Genomic DNA, 8883 nt, shown 5'->3' with positions numbered 1-8883 from the left:
CCTAACTGGATTTCTTCATATATTTTCTCTGTGCCTCAAAGTGATTAAGTCATCTAAGGAGGTGTTTTAAAACATAAGTGAACACTAACTGACCTGCAGGTTGAAGATAAATGATGTGGGGGAAAGAGGCAGTTTAGGTATTTTGATCAGACTCCATAATTTGAAGATGGATACATTTTTAAAAGTCAGTTTGGGATAAATGTGTACACTACATCTTCCTTTTTTCTGTACTAGTTTTCTACTAGTACTTGAATAAAAACAATGTTATTTTACCTTGACACTTTATGAATAAAAAAATTTTCAGTGGTAAGACTATAATCCTAGTTTTCATAAATGTGACAAATTTTAGGGGGGGAATCAGAATGGCAGCACTCCAATGTTACAGCTCTGCTGTTATATTTCAGTTCCTCCTCATTTTCCGAAAGTAATAAGAAAAATTGTGAGAGTACTTCCTTTTTTTCTAAGCAGTTTAGAATAATATTATTTAGCATGGATAACACTATCATTTATTTAGCATCAATATTAATGATTTGGAATGGGAGTAAAATTACAGTAATGAAATTCATAGCTGGTACTAAGTCTTTAGCTGTTAGAACTGCCAAAGAGAGATAAATATATAAAATGACTTGGATTGCTTAAAACTCTGGTTTATAAATTGCAATGGGAGTTTTAACAGGCACTTCGACTTTGGGGAACAAGCACTAGATATTTCTAGAGAGGAATGAAACTTTGAATTGGAGAATAACATTTATAAACCAATATCCCAACTAAAGGAAGATTAGCTCATTTCCCTTGAATCATATATATATATATATATTTTTTTTTCTTTTACACTGTAAATGAAAACTCTGATTTACCCTTTTAAATGTAAGTTACTCATAGGCCAGAGTCCTGTTCATGAAACTTCACCACCAAAACTAGCCCAGTCCCTTAAATGTATGAACTTTTAAAAATCATTCCTAATGAGTTGAAGTTTAACGATCTCTCTTACAAAGCATTAATCTACCCTCTGCTGTATCTGATTCTACCATCAATAATGGCAGTGACACTGGTACCTAGGGGCTATCCTCATGAGGTTGTTAAATCAAGCTACATAAGAGCCATGGCTGCATATATATATGGGATGCTCTTCACCTCAGTTTCAACCAGAGTAACCAGAGTACCATAAATTACCTTCCTGAGCTATTGAATCAAAAGGTTGATCAGAGGTATTAACGCAAATAAACTACATCTTAGGTAATATGTGGTAGCAGAGAACATCAAAAACAAAGAAAGTTCCTTTAAAATATTTGAAGAAGACTTATTTTAAAGTTTTTATTTATTTATTTGTTTATTTATTTATTTATTTATTTTTAAGTAATCATAAATAAACTACATCTTGGGTAATATGTGGTAGCAGAAAACATCAAAACAAAGAAAGGTCCTTTAAAATAGTTGAAGAAGACTTATTTTAAAATTTTTATTTATTTATTTTTATTTTTAAGTAATCCCTACACTCAATGTGGGGCTTGAACTTATGACTTACAACCATCAAGGGTCACTTACTCTACTGACTGAGCCAGCCAGAGGCCCCAAGGAAGATTTTTTTTAAACCCTCAAATTTATGGTGGAAACTATTTTTGGAGGTCAGCATTTAACTTAGAGAAGCTAACACTAAAGATCAAAAGGTATATATCATCATCACAACTCCACCATAATAGCAGTTACCATCCACTAAGATTGGCACTTATTAGCTATTCCAATCAGTACTTTGTATATGTTACATTATGTAATCTTACTTCCATGTATCATTTAAAGCAACTATGACTCAGAAGGGGTGAATAGGCTAAAGTAGAATAATCAGCAAGTTAACAGAGTCCACACACAGTCAATGCCAAGGGCACCTTGCCTCCAAACTTGGGGGATCTTTTATCCGGTATAATACCTACCTATAAAAGGTTAGAATTTAAACAAATGTAGAGAAAATGATATTGAGACCAAACCAGAGAAAAGAAAATTCTGAAGGATTAGTTGGACATAAATTTTTACCCCTGCGTACTGAGGAATTTAAAATTTATATCAGAATTCCACCAAAATATTTATAGCACATTGTATATTATTGGCATATGTAAACTTTATTAAAATGTCTATAAAATTTTTGTTCATTCACTTTTTTTGTTTCAATGTGTTTTCTTTCTTAATCCATGGGTAAAAGAAGACTTCCAATGCTTTTAAGTTCTAGCAAGAGATATATGATCAGTATCTTCACAAGACCCTCTAAGTACTATACAGACCAGCTCTCATTCTCGACCTGTGACTTATCAAGGTATATGCCTTGTTGAGTAGTCTACATAATGCCAAAGTAGCTAAGATGGTGTTTGAGCAATGGTAACACTCTAAATAACATATAGTCATTCATACTATGGAGAGTTGTATGAGGAATTACAAGGATTTAGAACAGATAGAAATTAAATTTTTCTTCTGAAAACAAAATCTTGAACGCTCTTATGGGTATAAAGAAAATATTCAAAGTAGAAAATGTGTTTTAAGATCTCTTACATTCTGAAAAAAACAGTTGTTTAACTGACAATTCTCTGGCCACCAGAGGTGGACAAAGATAAGGAAATTGAAATACAACAGAGTGGGAATGGAGGGTAGTTTTGTAGCTAGGGAAGAGATAGTGCCTCATAGGGAAATGGAGGAGAAAATTAGCTCCTTTGCTACCTCTGAAAGAAGAGGGAAGTATATGAGGAAGAAAACAAAATATTTCTATAAACAGTGTTCAAAATTTAAATGAAATTCCCCTCTGGTATTATCTACCTGCTGCAAGAACGTTTAATTTCCACATAGCTGGACACCTTTGTCCAATATCAAGAGGAACTAGTTGTTTCTGAAGTTTCTATTTGTTGCACAACACATTCTTGTCACAAGTGGCCCTGATAACTCTTTTGCAAAGACTGTTTTGAATCTGTAAAATGATACAATAGGACTAATAGCCAATTTCATTTCAAAATTGTAAAAAGGTCAAAATAAAGCACGGTATTATAGGAGACTAATGTCTCCCACAGAATGTATAAAGCACAAAATCTGAAAGTCTCCCGTGTTTGACATAAATTCCAATAAAAAGGTAAAATGATGCAATAGAATATACCATCCAATGGTAATGGTAAGAAATAGGGATAACAGTTCTAGTTTCAGTGAGTCTTTTATTGCAGGCAAATACTGTAATAAATCAAACTGCTGACAGGGGCTAATAAAAAAAAAATCAAATTATCAGAAAGCATAGTAACAAGTGCTCTTAATCTTCCAGAGCTGCCATTACAAAATACCATAGACATGGTGGCTTAAATAACAGACATTTATTTTCTCAGTTCTGGAGGCACGAAAGCCCAAGATCAAGCCCTTGCAGTTGGTTTTCTGGGATAGCTCTCTACCTGGCTTGTGGAGCACTGACTTCTTGCTGTGTCCTCACATGGCCTTTCCCGGGTGCATGCACATGGAGGGAGCAAGTTCTCATCTCTCCCCCTCTTCTAGGGGCCCTAATCCCATCACAGAGTCCCCACCTTCATGACCTCAGATAAACCTAATTATCTCCCAAAGGCTTCACCTCTAAATGCCATCATATTAAATATCAAAACCTCAAAATATGAATTTGGGGGGGGTGGCACAAACATCCAGTCCCTAACAGAAAATAACTTATTAATATACAATTGTGTATTTCTGGGATCCACTGCAGAATAAATAAATTAAAATTGCTGCTGCTAGAGTCTGGGACCATGGAATTTTAATCAGTTCTCCTCTATTTTTCTTATGCATATTTAGAGGAGAGAAATAAAAAACTATCAAGTGGTATGGAAGGAACTTTATTATTTATGTATAAACTACTGGCATTAAATTAAAAAAAAAATAAAGTGTCATTATACTAATTGCTGACCTCTTTCCCAGAGAGTTTGAAAGTCTGGTTATTATACTCTGTTCTAAGAATACCTACTAAATCAGAGAAGCAGTCAAAATTAAGAACTTAATTGGGTATACAGTGTGCTTTTTATTTTCAGAGAAATTTATTTCAACAGTCTCTAGCTGCAACAAGACCACATAGACATAGGGAACCATTTATAAACTACACAAACAATGGAAGTCCTACACTGAATGAACTAAATGAAATATACAATGCTCTATGTAACATAATTTGGGGTGAGTACTTTCCATTATTATAAGAGAGATGATATCACAATGAAAGGAAATCTCGTTATCTTGACTGATCAGGATGATTGTATGTTTTTACTAATTTGAATAGTCTGCAAAACTTAAGTGAAAACAATTGAACTTCAGAAACTATTTAAATTGCCTAGATAATGTTTTAGGAGGGCATGCCAAAATAAACTGTGCTTTTAAAAGGATGAAAATGTTGACAGTTTAAATGAGACACACCAAAGAAGGCAAGTTCTATGCAAGCAAAAGAGATTGGGAGAGGTGAGGATAGAAAAGGGAAAATCATTTGCTCTTACTGGTGAAAGGCTTTAGGAATGAGAATATTGCAGACTTGGTGTTCAATGCAATGGAAAATTGATGAAGGGCTTCGGGTAGGCAAAGATGGGTCAGTGTGACAGATGAAGAAGTCAGCTCTGACAGTAGTAGCCAGACAGATGAAAAGTACTCAATCCTGGAAATGGGAAATCAAGTGAAAATGAGGTACTAGCAGCCAAGCTGAAGATAATCAAGTCTATTTTATAGTGAGAAAAAAATATAAAGAGGAAAGGACAAGAGTGGGCTGCAAACTAGAAAGCATTTGTAATGTTTCCTTGGAGAACTGACAAAAACAAAGTGATCAAAAGATATTTCTTGAATGAACTAATTAATGATTTATTGAGTGATGACGTTTTTTAATTCAACGAACATGTATCTAGTACACACTATGCATCAAGTGAGTTTGTTGTTGGGGAAAACAGAAAAATGGTGTCAAAGCTTCCCTATTTACCACATTAGAGAGATGATGATATTGCCAACTGTGAATAGAAATGTACATTTAATCTTCAAGCACTGAAATGTAGTTTTACTTTGACTTAATCCTAATGTCATCAACTGCTTGGAAAATATTTATTGTTGACTGCCAAAAAGAAGGCATTTTCAAGTGCAATTTCAAACCTTTCAGGCTTGCTAGCAAATTGAATGTTAAAGTCAATAGAATTTGCATTTATGAAGATTCATATGCATAGAAGTGAATTTTTCAGAATGTTTCCATCTATCTCAACCCCTGGAAAATGAGAAAAATGAGACATTAAACTGACTCTTGCAGCTTACCTCCTCTGTCATTTATGACACCTGATTCTGTATCTTGCAAAATTAGAGTATAATGTCAGAAAGCATTTGGTTGATGGTTGAAGAAAATATTAAATGATGCTGTTATTCACATACAAATGTCAGCACCGAATAATACAGCAATGCTTTGCTTCTAGATTTTGTGTATTCACTACCCAACAGCTTTATGAACCAGGAAAAAAGAAGAAATGAAAGATTTGTTGCACTGAGTTTCAGGCATTGTTTAAGGCCTGTTTGCAGTAAGGATGTCTCCTCCCTCAAAATAGCATCAAGTATTTTCAGATCACAAATGAGTTATTCAAGAGAAAGTGAATCCCTTGGAAAATATTTGAATTATCTGCGTAAAAACAGCTATTTTAGTCCATAGGATTAGAAAAAAAAATCACTCTCTCCAACACTGCATCTCCCACTTTCCTAGCTGAAATGACAGTCTCTTATAATGGTACCCCATATTAGATCCTGTCACAACTAACAGGTAACAGCTTTCGTGACAATGTGTAAATCCACACAATCCTGACCTAGGTCTGGGGCAACAGATGAGAATTTTTTTCAAACAACATTGCATCAATTCTATGATGCACTTTTTTTTTAGGCTCTGAAGTCTATGAAAGCTGAACTGGAAGGATTTTTACTTACTTGGTCATTCACAAAATACAGTTTGCCTTAGGTGTGATGAAATATACTAAGCCTAATTATAATAACCAGCAGTAAATCTCCAACATATCTTGGAATCTGTGACCCAAAGAAGAATTTAAAATAGAGTATGACAAAGGTAAGAACATTCCTACAAGACGCGCGAAGTTATCATTTAGGATGTGTTAGACTTATAATCAGTGGCACAATCTCTACTCAGTGAGCTTGTTGCTTGACCAGTAGCTTGCATAAAGTGTCTACTTTCACATTCACTCGGATGCAAACTTTAATTCCCAAGAGATGAGTATAGCTGCTCAAGCAATTAAACAGTTTGTTTAATTTAATGTTTGGAGGAAAAAAAATAAATGCCTGACAGCGTAAAGGTAGCAACTTTAACTACCATTTCTAGAGCCACTGCAAATCACTTGTGTGACCATTCTATCTTAATTATATAGCAGAGTGAAAATGGTCCCACTGCCCAAGACAGAATTCATGCTGTAAAACCTGCCAGAGGTGGAGATGAAATACTGACGTGAAAACAGCCTTAATGGATAAAACACAGGCCTGGGAATCCAGAAATGATTTCTGCTTTAATCTCTCCATCATTTCCTCACATGGTGAACACTCCCTTGGTTGTAAAATGGAAATGATTATGTTTTCAGTCTCTGTGAGATAATATGCAAATAAAAAAAAATCAAAATGTGTACCAGTTTTTGCTCCATGGAAAGAAAAGAGTATTTCAATACAAATAAAAGGAGAGGAAAAAGTATGATAAATAGATCAGAATTACTACTAATTAGGGTGAATAGAAATTTGATTGAATTCTTAAGCTGTAAGTTGTATCAAATGAATTTATGTTAAGCAAGAAATATTTGTGACTTTCAAGGCTTAATTTCCTACCAGTTTGGGGGAGGATTGTGGTTTTCATTATGTTTCTACTGAAAAATCCTGACTTTGCCACCAAGTGTATTTGGTGAGCTGATCACAGACCCATAGAGCAGGTGGCCACCAGATGCAGCACACCTCTAGGAAATAGAATCAGTGCTTGGCAAATTTGTTTAGGCAGGTGGTCTATGAATCCAGGTGGTCTTCTAAGCAAGTTTCACTGTATTTTCAATCTCAGAAGATAGAGGCAGAAAAACCACAGGGAAAATATTCAATACAGCTGTATTTCAGGGGACAGAAAGTAGGATTCTTATTTAAAAAAAAGAACTTACAAATTTACAACAAGAGATAGCTTAGCTATGTGTGAGGCTCATTGGAACAGGGATACAGAGACTTGGGTGTGGGTTCTGGCTCTATGGTCGCAGCCCCATCACACGCTCCCAAAGCATCTGTTCTCTATTGCCTCAGAATTGGAGAGAACTCCAGTAATTACTTAGTTCAACTTTCTCATTTTCAAGATGGAGAAACAGATTCAGAGGGAATGAGAGCCTTGCTACAGTTCCATAGCCTGACAGACACATAAAAAGGCAAAAATTCAGTCTAGAATTCTGCCACTAAACCACACTACCCCTCCTCACCTGAATAAGAAATTAACAAGCAGAATTACTAGGGACCACTAGGTGATCTCTAGCATCTCCTCCAACTCTAACATCGCCCATTTCACATTAAAACATAGTGAAGTCTTGAGAAGTTTTAAGCATTTACATAGGAAACAATTTTAAGCTAGCTAAACCAACAGACTTAAAGTGGAAAGCTGAATGCAAGCCAAAAATAGGAGAGAAAGGACCATGTGTTCTACCATCTCAAATCTCACTGTCAATCTTTAGCATTTCTTCTCAGGCATTTACATTCGAGATGACATTTTTCTTTATTTACTATCTCCACTTGCAAAAGATATTCGGTTTCAAACTTCCGGGAAACTGCAATAAAATCACATTAAGCTAAAGTAATAAAATGCCATTATTAGAGTGACAAGAATCTGCACTACCTGAAGTTATAATGCCTGCTCCCCTACCAACAGGGATGTTGTGAGGATTAATGAGATATTTAGAAAGCATTTTATGCATACGGAGAAAAGAGCCTCATAAATGCAAAAGAGAAATAACAGTAGTTTATCTCCCCCATCAACGGAAGAAAGCCTGTCTAAACAGATGGACCTGGAATGGTATCTTGAAATTGAGAAAACATTACCTGTGTTAAAGAAGCCTTCGAGAAAAGGCTTCTTGAGAAAAAAATTACCTTTGAAACTAGAGAGGTTTTATTCTTTAATCATCTCTCTGGGGTGACCAACCGTCCTGGCTTGCCTGAGACTGAGGTGTTTGTGGGCGGCAGGAATTGCAGGGCATTAACTGGGACAGTTCCAGGGCCACCAAGACACTTGCTCACCTTGTCAGTAGTTTTCTTTCAAATAGTTTTCATCTTTCCTATGGCACTGACAACCTCAGTCTCTAACACTGCAAGTCAAATTTTGAATTACTTAATCAACCAGGACGAGGACATGTTTCAGGGAAATGTTCAGACAAAGAACTGAATGCAGAGAAATGAGCTTGATCCTCATTCACCCAGGTCACGGTAGCTTTGAAGACATTCATGGGGACAAGGGAAATGGTAGTGACACTTCAGTGCAAACCCCATCACCTATTTTAACTGCTAATACTTCAACCTGCTAGCCCCTTGTGTTCTATGTAGTAAGTCATGGCACAACCTCCCATGACATTGCTTTTGCACTTTGTGGCTGAGCCTCTGCTCCTCAAGGTCTGACAATGGAGGGGAATTTCCAAAGGTTTGCAACTCTTGAAGGTTTGTCATGGGTTGCCTGATCACAAAGGAGCTCCATTGTTTGAAAATATGCCCGGATAGAGCATTGTTCAAAATGCATCTTATTTGTTGAGCGCTCGTCTCAATACTTTTTTGAAATGCCAAGGTGCTTTTTCTTCTATCATGGACCTCTCCTTAAACTCTTCCTTTCCTTTTAATTTTCTACTTTTCTTTTTCTTTCTAGAAAGA

The sequence above is a fragment of the Panthera uncia genome (genome assembly GCF_023721935.1).
Source record: "Panthera uncia isolate 11264 chromosome A1 unlocalized genomic scaffold, Puncia_PCG_1.0 HiC_scaffold_17, whole genome shotgun sequence".
In the NCBI taxonomy this organism is placed as follows: Eukaryota; Metazoa; Chordata; class Mammalia; order Carnivora; family Felidae; genus Panthera; species Panthera uncia.
The sequence above is the reverse complement of the archived record's forward strand: the minus strand, read 5'-3'. Positions refer to the sequence as shown.